This window comes from Bombina bombina, chromosome 11 (genome assembly GCF_027579735.1).
Source record: "Bombina bombina isolate aBomBom1 chromosome 11, aBomBom1.pri, whole genome shotgun sequence".
NCBI classification, from domain to species: Eukaryota; Metazoa; Chordata; class Amphibia; order Anura; family Bombinatoridae; genus Bombina; species Bombina bombina.
The window spans coordinates 131,133,777-131,155,353 of NC_069509.1; positions in this window are offsets into that span (position 1 = coordinate 131,133,777).

Genomic DNA, 21,577 nt, shown 5'->3' on the forward strand with positions numbered 1-21,577 from the left:
GAGTAGCACTGAACTACTAGGAGCTGGATGCTGATTGGTGGCTGCACATACATGCCTCTTGTCATTGGCTCACATGATTATTTTATTATTATTATTATTATTATTATTATCTTTTATTTATAAAGCACCAGCATTTTTCACAGCGCTATACAAATGTGCATTACAATCATAAGGGTACAATACAAGCTCTCAATACAGGCTCTCAAGCTTTCAATATACAGGAAATACATAGGGAAGTTTAGGGAGATGGAAACATAGATAGTAGAGACATCTTAAAGTAAATTGTATGAGACATTTAACAGATATGTTTTTAAGGAACACTTGAAGTTTTTGAGACTAGGAAAGTCTGATTGAGCGAGGCAAGAAGTTCAGTTCTAGAAAAGCCTCGTAGACGAGAGTGTAAAGAATACAATTGAAATACCAAAAAATGTAGCGCTAAAATGTTACCAACGTGTACCTTGGAATATGGTAAAAACCTGGTAGAAAATATAAAATGACAATTAAGTCAATATTGGGAATGCAGCTGTACACGGGTCCGTAGGTTCCTTTCCACAGACAGGTAAACGAAAAAGTTGTAAGACACAAAGGGAGACAGTGCAATCCTCGATTCAAGGTAGTGTTTATTCAAATGAAATACACAGCACGCTAGTAGTAATATACTCACTAGACGTTTAAAATCAGCAAGCCCCAAAATTACATAGATCCTGAGGGAGCACAGGGTCACGATGCAGTCAATGGCCTCTAGTTATCAAGCCATCAACCTCAAATACGCTGGAATTCCGCAGCGTATTTGTCGCAAGGCTGATTCGCCTAAGTTATCAAGCCTTACACACCAGCAAAAGTAGAATTTTGTGACATAAGCTACGATCCGCCGGACACAGTCTGACAGAGATCGATTCTTACGTCACTCCAGATGTTCTGAACGCAAGTTTGGCACAATCTGACTACTTTTGGAAGTTATCAAATGACTAGCAGGTACGCTCAGCACTTTTCCGGCCCAGCGTACCTGGTTTTCAATCCGCCGCCCTGGAGGTGACGGATCCCATAGGAATCAATGGGAGTCTGACCATAGCAAAAGTTCATGTTCGCTGCTGCCCGATATCCCATTGATTCCTATGGGAGATGTCTGCACCTAACACCCTAACATGTACCCCGAGTCTAAACACCCCTAATCTGCCCCCCCTACACCGCCGCCACCTAAATAAAGTTATTACCCCCTAAACCGCCGCTCCCGGAGCCCACCGCCACTCTAATAAACTTATTAACCCCTAAACTGCCGCTCCCAGAGCCCACTGCCACTCTAATAAACGTATTAACCCCTAAACTGCCGCTCCCGGAGCCCACCACCACTCTAATAAACTTATTAACCCCTAAACTGCTGCTCCTGTACCCGACCGCCACCTACATAATACCTATTAACCCCTATCCTGCCCCCCCTATACAGCCGCCACCTATAATAAATTTATTAACCCCTATCCTGTGGATCCCATACCCCGCCGCAACTAAATAAATTGTTTAACCCCTAAACTGCCGCTCCCGGAACCCGCTGCCACCTATATTAAATTTATTAATCCCTAATCTGCCCCCCCCCCACACAGTCGCCACCTATAATAAATGTATTAACCCCTATCCTGCACCCCCTATACCGCCGCCATCTATATTAAACTAATTAACCCCTAAACCTAAGTCTAACACTAACCCTAACACCCCCCTAACCTAAATATTATTTTAATAAATCTAAATAAAAATTACTCTTATTAACTAAATTAATCCTATTTAAAACTAAATATTTACCTATAAAATAAACCCTAATATAGCTACAATATAACTAATAATTATATTGTAGCTATTTTAGGATTTATTTTTATTTTACAGGCAAATTTAAATTTATTTTAACTAGGTACAATAGCTATTAAATAGTTATTAACTATTTAATAGCTACCTAGATAAAATAAAGACAAATTTACCTGTAAAATAAAAAATAACCTAAGTTACAATTACACCTAACACTACACTATCATTAAATAAATTATTCCTATTTAAAACTAAATACTTACCTGTAAAATAAACCCTAAGATAGCTACAATGTAATTAATAATTACATTGTAGCTATTTTAGGATTTATATTTATTTTACAGGTAACTTTGTATTTATTTTAACTAGGTACAATAGTTATTAAATAGTTATTAACTATTTAATAACTACCTAGCTAAAAGAAATACAAAATTACCTGTAAAATAAATCCTAACCTAAGTTACAATTAAACCTAGCACTACACTATCATTAAATTAATTAAATAAATTACTAGCCAATACCTACGATTAAATACAATTAAATAAACTAAACTAAATTACAAAAAAAACACTAAATTACAGAAAATAAAAAAATATTACAAGAATTTTAAACTAATTACACCTAATCTAACCCCCCTAATAAAATAATAAAAAAAAAATAATAAAAGTCCCTACCCTATTATACATTACAAAGTAATCAGCTCTTTTACCAGCCCTTAAAAAGGCTTTTTGCGGGGCATGCCCCAAAGTAATCAGCTTTTTTGCCTGTAAAAAAAATACAACCCCCCCAACATTAAAACCCACCACCCACATACCCCTACTCTAACCCACCCAAACCCCCCTTAAATAAACCTAACACTAACCCCCTGAAGATCTCCCTACCTTGAGCCGTCTTCACCCAGCCGGGCCGAAGTCTTCATCCGATGGGGCAGAAGAGGACATCCACACCGGCAGACATCTTCATCCAAGCGGCATCTTCTATCTTCATCCATCCGACGAGGAGCGGCTCCATCTTCAAGACCTCCGGCACGGAACATCCTTCTTCAGCGACGACTACCTGACGAATGAAGGTTCTTTTAAGTGACATCATCCAAGATGGTGTCCCTCGAATTCCGATTGGCTGATAGGATTCTATCAGCCAATCGGAATTAAGGTAGGAAAAATCTGATTGGCTGATGCAATCAGCCAATCAGATTGAAGTTCAATTCGATTGGCTGATCCGATGAGCCAATCGGATTGAACTTCAATCTGATTGGCTGATAGCATCAGCCAATCAGATTTTTCTTATCTTAATTCCGATTAGCTGATAGAATCCTATCAGCCAATCGGAATTCGAGGGACGCCATCTTGGATGACATCACTTAAAGGAACCTTCATTCGTCGGGTAGTCATCGGTAAAGAAGGATGTTCCGTGCCGGAGGTCTTGAAGATGGAGCCGCTCCTCGTCGGATGGATGAAGATAGAAGATGCCGCTTGGATGAAGATGTCTGCCGGTCCGGATGTCCTCTTCTGCCCGGATAGGATGAAGACTTCTGCCTGTCTGGATGTCCTCTTCTGCCCCATCGGATGAAGACTTCAGCCCGGCTGGGTGAAGACGGCTCAAGGTAGGGAGATCTTCAGGGGGTTAGTGTTAGGTTTATTTAAGGGGGGTTTGGGTGGGTAAGAGTAGGGGTTTGTGGGTGGTGGGTTTTAATGTTGGAGGGTTGTATTTTTTTTTACAGGCAAAAGAGCTGATTACTTTGGGGCATGCCCCGCAAAAAGCCCTTTTAAGGGCTGGTAAAAGAGCTGATTACTTTTTAATGTAGAATAGGGTAGGGACTTTTATTATTTTTTTTATTTTTTTATTTTATTAGGGGGCTTAGATTAGGTGTAATTCGTTTAAACTTCTTGTAATATTTTTTTATTTTCTGTAATTTAGTGTTTGTTTTTTTTGTAATTTAGTTTAGTTTATTTAATTGTGTTTAATTGTAGGTATTGGCTAGTAATTTATTTAATTAATTTAATGATAGTGTAGTGTTAGGCTTAATTGTAACTTAGGTTAGGATTTATTTTAGAGGTAATTTTGTATTTATTTTAGCTAGGTAGTTATTAAATAGTTAATAACTATTTAATAACTATTGTACCTAGTTAAAATCAATACAAAGTTACCTGTAAAATAAATATAAATCCTAAAATAGCTACAATGTAATTATTAATTACATTGTAGCTATCTTAGGGTTTATTTTACAGGTAAGTATTTAGTTTTAAATAGGAATAATTTATTTAATGATAGTGTAGTGTTAGGTGTAATTGTAACTTAGGTTATTTTTTATTTTACAGGTAAATTTGTCTTTATTTTATCTAGGTAGCTATTAAATAGTTAATAACTATTTAATAGCTATTGTACCTAGTTAAAATAAATTTAAATTTGCCTGTAAAATAAAAATAAATCCTAAAATAGCTACAATATAATTATTAGTTATATTGTAGCTATATTAGGGTTTATTTTATAGGTAAGTATTTAATTTTAAATTGGATTAATTTAGTTAATAAGAGTAATTTTTATTTAGATTTATTAAAATAATATTTAAGTTAGGGGGGTGTTAGGGTTAGTGTTAGACTTAGGTTTAGGGGTTAATTAGTTTAATCTAGATGGCGGCAGTATAGGGAGGGCAGGATAGGGGTTAATAAATTTATTATAGTTAGCGACGGTGTTGGGGGGGCAGATTAGGGGTTAATAAGTTTAATATAGGTGGCGGCGGGGTTCGGGAGCGGCGGTTTAGGGGTTAAACAATTTATTTAGTTGCGGCGGGGTATGGGATCCGCAGGATAGAGGTTAATAAATTTATTATAGGTGGCGGCGGTATAGGGAGGGCAGGATCGGGGATAATAGGTATTATGTAGGTGGCGGAGGGGTACGGGAGCGGCGGTTTAGGGGTTAATATATTTATTATAGTTGCGGAGGGGTCCGGGAGTAGCAGTTTAGGGGTTAATACATTTATTATAGTTGCGGCGGGGTCTAGGAGCGGCGGTTTAGGGGTTAATAACTTTATTTAGTTGCGGGGGGCTCCGGGGGCAGCGGTATAGGGGGTAGAACAGTATAGTATAGTGTGAGTGCTTAGTGACAGCTTATCAATAAAGCTGTAGAAAAGCCGAAGAGCAGCGAGATCGGATGAGTGATAACTATCACAGTCCGCTGCTCATCGCCCTATACTTGGTGCGCAGCTCTTTGACAGCTTTTTTGATAACTTTTGCGAACGTATTCAGGTCCGCGGCGGCGATGTGAGGCAAGCGTATTGGGGCCGGCGAAGGCAGGTACGTACGGAGCTTGATAACTAGAGGCCATAATGCATTTAGGTTTGTTGCATTTAAAAGTACCTCGTGGAGCTGACAACCAAGTACAGAGACCCCCATTAGTTGTTACTTTATTGGGCTCACTTGTACGTAACTTACTAGGGGCCAAAAACATTTTTCACATTTTTATTTTTCTTAAAGGTAATCACAGATTTATCGCAAACTATTTTACCTAAAATAGGATCAGTTTTTAAAATGGTCCAATGTTTATTTTAAATCTTTTTAATAATAGGTAAATCTTTTAATAAAACGAGGTTGACTAATTTCTTCCTTCTTATTTTTAGTGGAAGAGAGTGTGAAGAAGCAATGAGAGATGAGAAGTTGACCTAAAGACGTTAAACATGTTTGTCAGGGTTTCCACTTTCAAGATGGAAACCATTCGCACAATCTTGCCCTTAATTGGATGCATACCTGCATATTCCCATCCACATGGATCACTATCAGTTCCTGAGGTTTGCTTATATGAACAAACGCTACAGCCCTTTCCTCATGTTTCCAAAGATGTTAGGGCAGTGTGTTGGTGAGGGATTTGTATGTTAGGGTCACATTTTTAATGTGTTCAGCTAGCTCCCAGTAATGCATTATTACTCCTGCAGCAAAGGATACCAAAAAGAATGGAGCAAAATCTGATTATAGAAGTTGGAAAGTTGTTTTAAATTGTATGCTCAGAATCACAAAATATTTTATTTCTGTTTCATGTCCATTTAAGTACTATATACACTGTAAATATCATGCTATACTTAGTTACATATTATTCACAAATTAGTTATTTTTTTATTTTATTTTGATTTATTTATTTATTTTTATTTTCAGAAAGCTTTATTAAATAAATAGACATACATCAAGTAAAACAGTAATACAAATTTTATAAATCAGCAGTTGATCTGAGAGTTACATGGCAAAACTGGTTACATCGCGCAACGATATTAGTATAGTTGTCAGTCCATCCTTATCTTTCATAACAAGTACCATAGAGAAGAAAACAACTTTGGATGTCTTTTAAGATGTTTTTTTTCTTTTTTTTTTTTTTTTTTTGTACTTCCAGATCGTAGTCACAAACTTAAATATTAAAGCAAAAAGGTTGTAAATATTTCTGAACATTCAAATAAAAAGCATTTACATAGAGCAGTGATTTGCAACCTTTTTTTTGCCGTGGCACACTTTTTTACATTAAAAAATCCTGCGGCACACCACCATCCCAAAATTTTACAAAATGACACATTGTAGCCTTATACAGGATATATATATATATATATACACATACTTTATATACACACACACACTGTACTGTGCTGTCATACCATGCCTCCTACAAACTATACATGACATATTGCCATTCTTTTACAAACAATCATAATGATTGTCTGTGAATGAATGTCAATGTCATGGTTGTAAATGATGCCGATGAGCCTGTCACATACCTCCCAATATTTCAAAATTTGAAAGAGGGACACCGCCGCACTGTTGTCAGTCTGCCACGGCACACCTGAGGATCTCTCACGGCACACTAGTGTGCCACGGCACACTGGTTGAAAAACACTGACATAGAGTAATGCGACTTTTCCATTATGTAATCTAGGATATAGTCCAAAACTGCTCAGTAGACTAATAAGTGAGGAATACAGCTACATAGAGGTGTGTTATAAGAGGGAGGGGAGAGAGAGAAAATATATATATTTTTTAATTCAAATATAAGGGAGATTTGAGTCCACCACCCAATAGAAGGTCAGGGAAAGGTGGGAGACATTAGGAGAGAGGACTAGTAGTTTGACGTTTTTCCATATTACTCCAAGCTTGAAATACCATTTCATGAATTTCAATTTTGCCAATTTTAAAGTAATGGAATCTTTCCAGTTGAAGCGTATACAACATGTGATTTTCCCATTCTGCCAAAGTGGGAGGTGTCTGGGTTATAAAAAATGTTTAGAACTTAGGCCCTTGACTCCAGTAAGCATCAACACCATCAGAGAGGCTTTAGCTGTGTCGTTAATTTATGGAAGCTTGTGCATCAGCAAGATATGTTGGTCTTCTGCAATAGAAACCTCTAGGAATCTCTTCATAGTTTCTAGGATTTCTAACCAGTAATTTTCCCGTTTTGGGCACTGTTACAAGATGTGCATCATGGAACCTTCACATCTGCATCTCCTCCAATCTGAAGTCTGCGGATAGATTTGTTTAAGCCTAATGGGTGTAAAATACCATTGACTAAAAAATTTATATTAAGAATCCTGGATCTTAGAGACCGTCTTGGCACATTGAAAGAGTTTTAGCCATTCTTGATGGGTTAGGTTACTTTTGAGTTCTTTATGCCAACTATGCACAAAAGAAGGTAGGGTATTTTCTTTGAGGACCAGTAGCAACTTATACAACAGTGAGATGGTGTGCCTTGGTAGACTTGGGTGCCAACATAACTTTTCAAACGGCATTGTGTCCCTATAAAAGTGTTGTTTGTGTCGATGAGATGTGATATAATGGGTAAATTGTTGGTACCTATACCAAGATCGTTTTTCTCTGAAAGTAGAGAAGAGAAGAGTGCGGACTCAAATGCAGAGTAATAACAGTTTAATATAACACACACGACAAATGGCCACTCACAAAATAAAAGTATAAAATCAGCATATGTGTAACAATAACACCAAAGACTTATCGTCTCATGCCGGCATCCTTCTGTGTCACAAAGATGTCAGAGATAGCGTGTCCCTCCACTGCCTTCCAAATGTGGCCAAATCCAAGTTGTCAGAATGAGTCCGTGAGGAGTATCTCCAAACAAAGTTCATGCGATAGCATCAGATATGAACCACAGTTATTATGACTGTGTGTGAACACTAGGATAAGAAGCAAGGAGGATGGCAAGCTAAATAAAATGTATGGCTGTGTATTAACGTTCCTCTGCTCTTATACCTCCAGGCTCGTAGCTGCAGACTTAGAGCTGGGGCGGCTTCACAGGAACGAATGGCTCAGGGGGTGGGCGGTGGGCGGGTCTCTACACGTTTCGTCACGTCTCCTATACCAAGATGACTTTACAGTTATTTTTTTATTTATTTTTATTTGAATTTCAAAACTTTTATTTGTAATTGTCATAAGTTTACAACCGGGTGTTTTGCAAAATTTACAACTTCAATTGCAGTCATTCGTTAGGTTATACAGGATACAATCCATTCCACAATGGGAACTGCCATAAAAGTCTGCAGTTCTAGAATACTATACAGAACCCGTGTCAGTAGGAGTTATGAAAAGAGGATAAATAAGAAGAATAAAAGCAAAAGGAAGAGAAAGAGGAGGGGGGAGGGAAGAGTGAGGGGGTAAAAGGGGGATAAAAGTCAGCTCAACGTATAGGCCTTTAACCCTCCTAGGGCGATGTCCAGGGTACGTCCAATCTATAACAGTCAGGATGTTCAGGATCCACTAGATTTGTGAAGTAATACATTAGAAGGATGTTTGCGTCAGGTGTATCTTGAGCGGTTACGGTGTGATATTTTTGGTATCACCTATCGTGATAACCTCTCAAACCGGTTATGATGTGGGGTTACTGGTAGCGGTGTGTGGAGGGAGGAGGGATTAGTACATCTATGTGTGTTTGACATTTTTGACTCTTAGACTTGCAAAGGGCAGCTTTCCCATAGAAATGGAATCTCAGCAAGGAGATTCAGTTTGTTTCTTTTAGTGTAGCCATACACTTCCAGCATTAGTAGGTCTGTTATTTTATTTGACCAATCGCTTATACTTGGAGTGTGTGAGGTTTTCCAGTGGAGGGCTATCAATGTCTTGGCACCTGTCATACATATCTGTAGGAGGGTGAGTCTGAGTTTGCAAGATAAATTTGGAAGGTCATTAAGAAGAGTTATATGGGGCGTTAAGGAGAGGTCGCTGGACAGTAAGGCTTGGAGGTGTCTCTCAACTCCTCGCCAAAACGGTAGAATTTTGTCACACGACCACCACATATGGAGGTAGCCTCCTTTATCCTTACATCCCCTCCAACATCTATCCGATGCATTAGGGTAGATAGAATGTAGCCTGGAAGGTGTAAGATACCACCTCATTAGTACTTTGAAATTTATCTCTAGTGATTGAGGAAAGGTTGATGCTTTTTTGGTTTGTATAAATATTTTTTGCCAATCTTCATTTGAGATGGCTGAATCCAAGTCTAGCTGCCATTTTTGAGTGTAGGAGGGGAGTTGGAGCTTGTGATCTGCTTGTATGATTTTTCTAGCTAGTGAGAGAGAGTGTCTTACGGTGCCAGAGGTCGCGCAATATGCTTCGAATGGGGTGAGTTCCCTGAGAAAGTCTTGTTTATATGGGGATGTGGCAATGAGATGGTCAAGCTGCGAGTACTTTAACCAGTTTATGTATCTGCCCCCTGCTATTGTGCCCAAGTCCTCTCGTCTTTTAAGTCTCCCCTGTGTGGTAAATTCTTTTAGTGGAGTGGTATAGTCCCATTCCGATTTTCTCTGCTGGCCCCTGTCTAACCCACCCGTCAATTCAGCATTGACAGGTATTGGGAATAGTGGGGAGCGAGTACTTGATATGTGCTTCCTATGCTGAACAATCGAGTCCCAGGACTCGAACATCCCACGATAGAGCTCCATTTCTGTGCATTGAAGTGGTCTGAGGTCTTTGGGAACCCAACATAAGGCACCCACATCTGGAACCCTAAGGATATGTGAGTCGATGGCTACCCATGCTTTGGAGTGGTTGGATCTATGCCAGTTGATTAGTTTTTGTAGAATTGTTGCATCTTGATAGTCTGCCAAGCAGGGAAGGCCCAGCCCCCCATTCTCAAGTGCCCTCTACATGATGTCTTTGAGGATTCTAATTTTAATCTTGCCCCATATGTAAAGGTTAATATGCTTTTGTAACTGTGAGGTGAACCATTTGGGAGTGGGGATTGGGAGGGCTTGGAACATATATAAAATCCTGGGCAAGACCGTCATTTTAATGCTTTGAATGCGGCCCCACCAAGTTAGTGGTTTTGTTGACCAGGTCTGAAGATCTTGTTGTATCCTGCGGGAGAGGGCCAGGTAATTCTCATCAAAGAGTTGTGTAATATTGGGTGATAGCTGGATACCTAGGTATTTGAGTGATTTTGTTTGTAAAGTCAGTGGGCATATCTCTGAGACTAACTTTAAGTCATTATCTGAGAGGGACAGATTCAGAAGCTCTGATTTGTGTTTATTGACTAAGAAATTGGAGTATTTGCCAAATGTATCTAGCTGCGCTAACATCTTTGGGATGGAAAATAAAGGGTTTGAGATTGTGAATAGGATGTCGTCCGCATACATAGCAATTTTAAAGTTATGTGGTCCTAATTGGATTCCTTCAATTCCGGGGTCCTGTCTTACTAGGGTGGCTAGTATTTCCATAGAAAGTATAAACAAAATGGGTGACAGGGGGCAGACTTGTCGCATACCGTTGCGGATCTCGAAGGGATCTGAGAGCATCCCATTTGCTCTTACCTGAGCTGAGGGGCTAGTGTAAAGGCTGAAGATACGTGTTATCATTTTGGGGCCAAATCCCTGTGCTATCAACACCTTTTTCAAGAATTCCCAATTTATGCGATCAAACGCTTTTTCCGCATCTGTCCCTATTAAAACTGACAGGATTTTGTGTTGTTTAGCGTAACATGCCAACGTGATCGCCCTAATTGTGTTGTCCCTGGCCTCTCTCCCAGGAACAAAACCTACTTGATCTGCATGAATTAAGGAGTGTAAAAATTTATTAATTCGGTTTGATAGAATCTTACCCAGGATCTTGATGTCCGTGTTAAGGAGGGAGATGGGTCTATAGTTACTGGGATCTGTGGGTTCCTTGTTGGGCTTGGGGATCACTGCGATATGTGCCTTTAGCATTTCTGTTGGGAGTAGCTGACCATCATCTAGTGTGTTAAACAGTTTAGTCAAGTGTGGAGCTAGTGTACTAGCAAAGGCTTTGTAATATGTATTAGTAAAACCGTCAGGGCCCGGTGCCTTCCCAGCGGGCAGACCACGGATTGCTCTAATTACCTCTGTTAAAGTTATTGGTTCCTCTAATGCGTCTCTCTGTGAAGTCTCCAGTCTAGCCACATCTGTTTTGTCTATATAAGTTTGCATGCGTTCAAAATGTTCAGGAGTTTGAGGGGTGTCCAAATTGTATAGACTTGAATAAAATTGGCTGAAGCAATTCGCTATCTCTTTGCTATCATAGATGTTTTGATTATTCGGTGTCACTAGCTTGTGTATCTGGTTTCTTTTTTTTTTTTTTTTTATGTTTTATTTTTATTTTCAATTCAAAACAACAGGTAAACATATATAAGGTCAACAGTTTACAATCATGGCTGGATAAATAAATCATTAAAAGATTAATATTAGGCTAAGTATAGCATAGCATTTGCCATGAGGACAGTCCTTGTTGTAAGATTATACCATAGTCCAGTGTCCTTTAATTATTCCATCGTGTGCTGTGGCATTAGAGCTCTTATGATTAGGAAGAGTTAGAGTTCAGCAGGTGTAGAGGAGCTCCTGTTGTTTCAAAGATAGGACTAATGGTATCCTTCCCCAATTGGGATGTTGGTATACAATCCCCATGACATAGTATTTCATAAGTGTGAGTCAATGAGAGTAAACTTAACTCAAAAAATTAGCACTTTACATAAATTAAGGAGAGAAAGGGAAAAAGAGTAGAATAAAGGAAAAGAGGGGAAATAGAAAGATAGTAGGGAGCGAACATAGTAACCGTGTACACAGTCAGTGGTCTCATTTCTCTGCTTCTTCTAATGTTGTTTGCTTGCCAACTCTACTAGCCTGTAGTTATATGGATCATTACATGTTGTATATGATAAGGGCTGAAATGTCTTGGTAGGGGCGGGGGGGGGGGGGATGGGGGCTTCTTGTAAAATTTAGAGGGGTGACCGTTTGTTGATTTGAATCTATGTAGCAGCGAGTATGAAGGATTCCCATAAGAAGAGCATATCTTGATGTAAGGTGATTTGGCCTAATTTGAGGTAGTGTAATCTTTCCAGGAGGAGGTTTCTTTGAACTAGTGTTATCCATTCTTGGATAGAGGGGATTACTGCAGATTTCCATTTTCTAGGGATTAGCTGATTTGCAGCATTGAGCATTAAGTGATAAAGGTGTTTTCTTATCTTGCAAGTGATGGCGGGGGGTTGACATAGTAAAACTAATTCTGGGGTGGGAGATATGTTTGTGCTTAATATTTTATTAATATGTTTAAAAATTTGTGACCAGAATGGTTTTATAAGATCGCAATCCCACCAAATGTGGGTAATGTGTCCCTCTTGTGTGCAGCCTCTCCAGCATAGCATTGATGAATTTTTATATATAGATTTTAACCTTGCTGGAGTTAAGTACCATCTCATCATTATCTTGATGTTGGTCTCTTTAGCTTGGGCTGAGTGTGCAGAGTGTGTTAGGGTGTCGAATCTGCGTGTCCAGAGTTTGGAGGTAGTATTCGTCTTGAGTTCTAGGTCCCATCTTTTTGTATACGAAGGGAGAAGTGGGAAAGTCATTTGCAGGATCAGTTTATGTAGTTTGGAGATTGTTCTAGGTGTGTTTTCTATTGATTGACATATTTGTTCGAAGGGAGTGAGAGGTCGTATTAGGTCCTTTATATCCTTGTGTGTGGTAATATAGTGTCTTGCTTGGTTAAGACGAAACCAAGAGGACAAAAATGGATGATTTAAAGATTCCAGTTGGTTTTTGGTTTTGATTTTGTGATTATTATCTGTCAAGAGGTACATAGGGAGTGATCTAGTAGGTCTTGAGAGCTGGGGGAGCATTTGGTGAAGGCCTGGTGGGAATTCTGGATTATTTAGAAGTGTGGTGAGAGGAGAATATCGAGAGGAAATTTTGTTCAGTGGTTTATTGATTTGTCTCCAGTCTGACCACGTTTCATTTGTTATGGATGAGGAGGATATACTGTATTTATTGAAGAAACCAGGGTTCCAACATATCTCATCTAAGTTATGCGACAAGGATAGGGTGTTTTCTAATTGTACCCATTGTTTGGGGTTTGGGCCATTGATTTTGCACCAATCCGAGATTCTTTGCAACGAAATGGCAAGTTTATAGGAGCGAAGATGAGGAACCCCCAATCCCCCTTCTTTAGGAAGTTTATGAAGCGTGTTTTTATTAATTCTAGGGGGCCTGCGTCTCCATATATAATCATTTATAATTTTTTGCAAGATGTCTAGGTCTTTCTGGGTGCCTGGGATGGGGATTGTCTGAAGGATATATAAGACTTTTGGCAATAAAGTCATTTTTGCTGTGTGAATTCTGCCTAGCCATGAAATGTTTTTGGGTAGCCAAGTTGAGATAAGGTTTTTAAATTCTGAAATTAAGGTACCATAGTTGTGTATGCGGAGGTCTGCTATATTGGGGGTAATGCGGATGCCTAAGTATTTTAAGAATTTTGTTTGTAATTTAAGGGGGCAAGATAGTTTCAGTTCATCTAGAGATTGGTTGGTAAGATTGATAGGGAGATATTCAGATTTTGTCACATTGATTAGGAAATTGGATACAGTCCCATAGTGGTCTAACTCTGAAATAGTTGTTCTAAGGGAGGGGAGCGGGTTAGTGAGAGTCAGGAGAATGTCATCTGCGAATATGGCTAGCTTGTGAGTTTGGTCACCGACTTCTATTCCATGTATCTGGTTGTTATGTCGTATTTTAATAGCGAGCGGCTCTAAAGCTAAGATAAATAAGAGTGGGGATAAGGGGCATCCCTGTCTGGATCCATTTCTGATTTCGAAGGGGTCGGAGAGCGTACCGTTTATTCTGATTTGTGCTGTGGGGTTGGTATATAAGGCTAGTATTTTTTGAATAAAAGAGTCTGGGAAGTTGTATCGTCTTAGGGTTTCTTGTAGAAAAGTCCAGTCTAGTCTGTCAAATGCCTTTTCGGCGTCAGTCGATAGGAAAACAGTCGGGGATTGGGTTGTCGAGATGTGTTCTAAGAGATTGAGAACTTTAACTGTGTTATCTTTAGCCTCTCTGTGGGGCACAAAACCTACTTGGTCTTGATGGATTATGGACGGTAGGATTTTATTAAGGCGGGTGGCTAAAATCTTGGCGTAGAGTTTTAGATCTATATTAAGTAAGGAGATGGGTCTATAGTTGGCTGGGGAGTCAGTAGTTTTACCTGGTTTGGCAATAACAGAGATATTTGCCTGAAGCATGTTGTCAGAGAAGGGACATGAGGCATTTATATGGTTAAATAGGTTTGTTAAGTGCGGGATTAGTAAATTTGCAAATATTTTATAATAGAGACCTGTATAGTCATCTGGGCCTGGGGCTTTATTTTGTTTTAACTGTCGAATCGCGTCTTTTACTTCTGAGGAAGATATAGGTTTTTCCAGTAATTCGCTTTGCTCAGGGGTCAATTGTGTGATCGGAATATTTTTAAGGTATTGAGAGCAAAGTTGGCGGTGTTTTTGGGTGTCCCTGTTGGGATATAAATTATAAAGTTTATGGTAAAATACTTTGAATTCGTTCGCTATAGTGTGTGTGTCTTCTATGATTTTACCTTGAGCTGATTTTATAGAGTGTACATAGGTTTTCTGTTGTTGTTTTTTTAGAGCTCTTGCCAGGTATTTCCCTGGCTTGTTGCCCTCTCTATAAAAATTTTGTTGGAGAAATAGCAATTGCCTTTGTGCCTTGATATGAAGGATGTAGTTCAGTTTATCTCTCTTTACTCTGAGTTCTTCTAGAACAACATTATCTAGGGGGTTGATTTTGTGGGCGTAATCTAGGTGAGATATTTCAGAGGTTAAGCTTTCTATTTCTAGTCTACCTTGCTTTTTGATTTGTGCTTTTGCTTTAATGAATTCTCCCCTAATAGTACATTTGTGGGCTTCCCAAAGGGTTGCCACGTTCACATCTGGAGTGTTGTTGTGTGCAAAATAATCTTTTATATGACTTGCAAAGAGCTTTGCTTGAGTTGGATCTAACAGTATGGAGTCGTCTAGTTTCCATTGGAAGGTCTTAAGAGGAGCAGAGGGCCAGTTAATATGGCACGAGACTAGGGAGTGATCGGACCAGGAAGTATGTTTTATCTGTGAATGTTTGGAATGAGATATGAGTATGTGATCTACTAATATGTAATCTAATCTAGAATAATTGCGTTTGGGGTGGGAGAAAAAGGTGTAGTCACGTTTTTGGGGGTTGAAATATCTCCACACATCATGTAAACCTAAGGACTTGAATTTCCGCCAAATCTTGGTTAGGTTTGGGGTTTTGGTTCTGGATTCTGGGTTTGAGCAATCAACCGTGGGGACTAGAGGGAAGTTGAGATCTCCAGCTACAATAAGGGAGCCTTTTAGTTCTTTTACAATTAAGTCTGAAATCGAGTTTATAAACTGGTCTTGTCTGGAGTTAGGAGCATAGGCATTTACTAAGGTTACTGGTTTACCAAATAGTAAGCCTTTTAGGCAGACATATCTACCTTCCTTGTCTGAGATGCACCGTATCTTAGTGAAAGGTAAGGATTTATGGAGCAAAATACTGACCCCATTGATTTTCTTATTAGGGTTTGTGCTGTGGAAGTGCTGTGGATATTGTGGGGAGAAGTATTTGGGAATATTTTTAGATTTAAAGTGCGTCTCTTGGAGCATCAATATGTGGCCTCCTTTTTTCTGGAGGTCACTAATGGCCATTCTCCTTTTTTGGGGGCAATTTAGACCTTTAACATTTTGTGTAAAAATAATTAATTCATGTGGTGAGTGTCTATTCATTTTGTTTATGTGAGAAAGTTATTTTTATTTTGAGGGATGGCAGCGTATCTAATGGGTTAGTCGACATGTGAGCACACAGTAAGAGACAGAAGAGGGGAAAGATAGAGAGAGCAGAAAAAGGCAGAGAAAAAGGTATAAAGAGAGAGAGAAGTAAGAAACAAAATACAGTTTTAACCTTAAGTACATTAAACATTCCTAAATTTAAGGAGATAAACTCCCAACTGTATGAGAACAATTAAACATTGCTAATAACTAACAGTCAGCAAACTGTGAATATCCAGCATTTCAGTGCAATAAAAGGGAACTAAGAAAAAACATTTTGCAGCAATAAACCAAAAATAAAGAGATATGGGCCCCAATCTAAGCTGGGGTAGAGAGAGTGGTAACAAAAAGTAAGGTTTACCACGATATGTTAAAGTCAGCTTATATCACCTCTAGGAGACATCTGGGGCGAAGCGGGCTTCTGTGTTCTTTTTTGTCGGACTGGAATCCATTCCTTCCGCTGCGGGAGTGGTGGAGGACCTGTGGTGTTGTGGTCTTTGATATGGGCAGGGAGGCCCTCATCTAGCTGTGGCGGTTGAATGTCTAATTCTTTGCAGATAGGTAAGATGTCATCTGTAGTGGAGCATGACAGGCGTCTGCCCTTCCATAGTATTATCAAGTGAAAGGGGAAACCCCATCGGTATGGGATGCTTCTCTTCCTTAGGAGCGTTGTTAGTGGTTTGAGATCTCTGCGTTTGGAGAGTGTCCTTTGAGATAGGTCAGCGAAAACCTGTATCTCCACATTATCATGTCTGAGGGGTTGTTGTTCTCTTGCAAGTTTAATTAATTCTTCTTTTATTTGGTAATTGGTGATTCGGGCTATGACGTCCCTTGGCGGTTGACCTATTTGTGGTTTAGGGCGCAGAGCTCTGTGAGCTCTGTCAATGTCAATTTTTGTCTGTGTTTCTTCCTTTTTCAGGGCACTGAAAAAGTTTTGAAGGTATTGCTCTAGATCAGGTGTTGCAACAGCTTCAGGAATACCTCTCAGTCTGATGTTATGGCGCCTGCTGCGGTTTTCCGCATCGTCCAGTTTGTCTTCCAGCTCTGAAATGTTTACACCCTGACGTTGAATAGTGTTATGGAGCTCTGAAATAGCTTCTGCCTGGGCATCTTGTGTGTTTTCAAGTGATTCAACCCTGTGTCCTATTTCTGAGATATCTTTCTTGAGGTCAGAGATCTCATCTTTAATGCATTGCTTAACTTGAGTGATTAGTGATGAAAAGTCCTTTTTTGAGGGGATTGAATGAAATAGAGCTGTAGGTATAGTAATGCTTTCTGCAGGTTGATCACTTTCAGATTCTGATGAACTTTGGCCTGAGACGAGATCAGGGGGGTCAGCTTCTTCTGAAGCATTGGCTTTAGCTTCCAGGGTCTTAAAGAATGTATTTACAGTGTGAGATGTGGTTTTCAGCTGTTTGTTGTTTTTATTTGGCTTACTGCCTTTCTTTGGTGACATTTTAGCGTAGTCAGAGAGGTTTGCAACACCAGTTAGGAACTATAAAGAAATGAGAGGTGTCTCTAGGATCTGTATTATCAGTTATGCCCCTCTTAGCAGGTGTAAATAGGTTGGAGCGTGGTCTCTCAATTGAGGTAAAGGAGGGCGCCCCCAAGTCCTTTCACTATTAAATTCTTGATGAGGAACTGCTTATGTTGGCAATAAGCTATGTGTAGTGTTGCCCCTCTGCGGTTATTTCAAAGTTCTGTACTATATAGGCATATAGGGGTTAATGCTTGAGCCTTTTATGTTACATTATGTGCGGGTGCTGCGAGGTGCTCATACAGGTTCTTAATGCAGTTATATCCCCATTATTAAGCAACCGGACATAGGTCTAGTTGATAGATGTGTTTTACTCTGCTGTCCCAATCGTTAATGCTGGATATCTCTTTTTGTTGTGCGAGATGCGCGCAAAACTTTATATTAGGCTGCGGCCTACCGCGGGACTCACCTCCGCATCAGGAAGCCGTGACTTGTTGCCCAGTGCTTTGTTGCCGCTCCGGTTTGGCTCGATCCAATCTACTCAGCGGTCATGGGCTATCTGTGAGAGCCGATGTGATAGTGTCCAACTTAGAAGCATTGGCGGGTATGTAAAGGCCGCAATTGTGCGCTCAATTTTAGGAGGTACTCCGGTGTTTGAAATTGCAAAATAGACAATCCCGGAGTGGCTAGCCTCGGAGTGGATGTGCTTGCCACTGATTGTGACTGTTAGTTTGAGTAAGGCATGAGCCTAAGCCGTCCTCATACAGATAGGGCTGAGGAGCTCTAAGAGAAAGCAGCCATCTCCTAGGCTGGCTAGCTCCGCCCTCCCTTGTGTATCTGGTTTCTATTAGTTTGGGCCTTTAACATTCGTGCTAGAAGTGGGCCTGCCCTGTTACCTTCGTATGCGTAAAGTTTCCTGATATTCAGTGCTTTTCTTTGGGCCTCCCTCAGTAAGATTTTGTTAAGATCTTGCCTGACTTTTGTCAATTGATTGTAAAGGGATGAATCTGATGGGGTATTTTTATGTCGAATCTCTAGGTTGGTAAGTTGTGTGGCTAGCAACTCTGTCTCTTTGTTATAAGTTCTTTTTCTAAATGCTGAGTGCTTAATGCATTCACCTCTTAGAACTGCTTTATGAGCATTCCAAATTGTGCTTGGATTCACCTCTGGGGTAAAATATTCATGTAGGGATTTAGCTATGGACTTCCTGATGGGTGGGGAGCGAAGGAGAGAATCGTCCATTCTCCACACAAATTGTGTAATTGGTTGATTTGGCCATCGCAGCTCAATATTTACCTGAGAGTGGTCTGACCAGGAAGTAGCCTGGATGTCTGAATCTCTGACTAACGATAAGTGATTTCTGTCTATTAGGATATTGTCAGTTCTGGTATATACCACCCAGGGATGGGAATAAAAAGTGTAATTCTTCTGGATGGGATGCTGAACCCTCCATATATCTATAAGTCCTAGCTGTGAAAAGCAGTTGTATATTGCATTAGGTGGTTTTATCCTTGTCTGACAGGTGTTAGTTGATATGTCTAGCTTGGGGTCAAGTGCTGTATTAATGTCTCCGCCTAGAATCAGGCACCCTTTCCTATTGTCTGATACTAGTTTCAGTAAACGATTGAAAAATGTGGATTTGTTAGAGTTGGGGGCGTAAACGTTAACTAACGTCACCGGGCTATTGAAAAGGGAGCCTATAAAAATTAGAATTCTGCCATCTGCATCAGTTATTCATAATAGTGATTCATAAGCTTAAACTGTAAATTCTTGTGAATGAGGATGGCTACTCTGTTTTTCTTTTTGCTTGGATGGGAGCTGAAATGGCTTGTTGGGTGATGTTTTGACGAGAATTTAGGCCCTACATCTTTTAAAAAATGGGTCTCTTGAACAAAAATAATAGAATCTGATTGTTTAGCAAAACCCCTCAATGCTATTGAACGCTTAGTGGGTGAGTTGAGGCCTTTCACATTTTGCGAGATAACTACTAAACTCTTATCAGTCATGGATGGTCCGTTGGGGAGAACAAATGTATATAAATTGAAAGTCTTACCTGGTGGAGTCTGTTGGGGGAGTGTGTGTCGAGTTTAGGGAGGAGAGTAAGAGGAGTTGAGGTAGCGCTTGGAGAGAAGACAATAGTTAGATAGTATAATCTGCTCCTTACGGAGGGAGTTGAGCTGACAGGGGAAAAAAACAAGGTTAGAGATGCAACAAAATTAGCAATATAACATAACATGAACATAGTACAATAACAGTAAAGAACAATGTCCACAGTCCCACTCCCCAGAAAGGCAGGTGTCCATCTGGGCATGGGGGGTGATCGCACTATCTGGAGGGGGGATGGGCTAGTAACTAATAACTAAGCCGGGCCTGGCCCGGAGGACATTGCTATTCAAAAGGAAAATTCACTTTAGCATTATGGGGTGAGGAGAGGGAGGGAGTGCGTAAACAAGGGTATACTGGGGTAAGAGTCAATTGTCCCATTATGGAGCTGTAGGGTGCTTTAGATAGAAACAGTAAAATCATGAAGGGCCTGCCGCCCCATGATTTTGAAATTATTACCCGTGCATTACAGTTTCTTGCTCACGTGTAAACGAACCGGGAGACTTTTGGCATAGAAACCTTCAGGGTGGATCAGATGTTTTATCTATAGGGCTCTGTAGTTGGGGATTGGTGTTTCTTTTCTTCTTCGGGACCGTTGTCCACTCTGGTCTTTGCGGTCTAGGTGGTAGATTGGCTTGCTGTCTGCCAGCTCGCTCGTTGTCCTTTAGTGATGGTAGCGAGGGTTGAGGTATATCCAACTGGTGACAAAATTCTTCCAGATCTTCAGCATCTCTGTATATGTAGGTTTTATCCCCTTTCACTACTTTGATTGCAAATGGGAATCCCCATCTGTATTGGATGTTTAGGTCAGATAGATGCAGGGTAAAAAATCTTGCTTCTTTGCATTTTGCAAGTGTTAAGGCGCTCAGATCAGCATATACCTGGATAGGGTCTTCACCAAATCGGATTGGGGCCTTTTTCCGGGCAGCTTGTAAGATTCTCTCTTTGTCCACAAATCTGTGACAGCAAAGTATAATGTCTCTTGGCGGGGCTGAGGAGGGTGGTTTAGCTCTAAGAGCTCTGTGAGCCCTATCTATTGGAATACTCTCATCTGCTTTTAATTCCAGTAGGTATTTAAGCAGATTCTGCAGATACGAGGGTATTTGAGGAGGAAGGATTTGTTCTGGAACCCCTCTGATCCTTAAGTTCTGGCGTCTACCTCTGTTATCTAGGTCTTCAACCTGAGCTTGTAATTGCAAGATGGTAGAGTTTTGTTGTTCCAGCGCAATCGCCATATTGTCTGAGGTTTTAGAGGTGTCTTCATATTGTTCTTCTAATTGTAAAACTCTGTGGTCCAGAGCATTAACCTCTCGTTTCACATTCGCCAATCCTTCTTTAATGGTATTGTTGACTTGGATAATAAAATTGGAAAGATCTTCTTTTGTGGGTAATAAACTGAGGTCTGCTCTTGTGATCATTGCAGCTTGACTTCCCAGCCCGTTCACGTTATCTTCTGCTCTGTCTGATGTGCTTGGGCTGGTCTCCTCTTCTGTGCAAGAGTTAGAGCCTTCTAACGTTTTGAAAAAGGCATTTAATTTATTGCCCTGCGAGGACACAAGCTTGGAGACTTTTTCACCTTTTGATTTGTTCCTAGCCGCCATGCTGGCCTAATGGGGAAGCACGTGAGCTGGTTACTGCGTAATGCCGGTGCTGTAGCTTGTTCTGTATCAATGTGATGGCGGTAAATGCCAGAAAGTTATACTGACTGTCTCTTTTAAATGTCTATTTTTAATGTGCTGCAGCAGTGGCTATATCGTTTGTATATGACAGGGAGAGATCTGTGTGGCTTCAGGATGTAGTATTGGCTTGGGTTAGAGGGTTGCTCTAATGTACCTCCCAAATTTAGTAGTTACGGCCCGGGGTCCTTGTGGGTTAATAAGCCATGCTGGGTTTATCAAAAAAGTAATGCGCTGCTCCGGATGGAGCTACTCACAGTTCTCTGCCCAAGATGTAGCACTGACCCGCTGCTTGAAGTCTCTTGAAAGGATGGATGGATCATTTGTAGCTGCATCAGTCATGGTATGTTTACCCGCGGCCGGAACTCCGGTGGGGAATGCGGCTGTCTGTTTTGCTGCAGCTTACAAATGTAGTGCCGTCTGGTATCTCCCT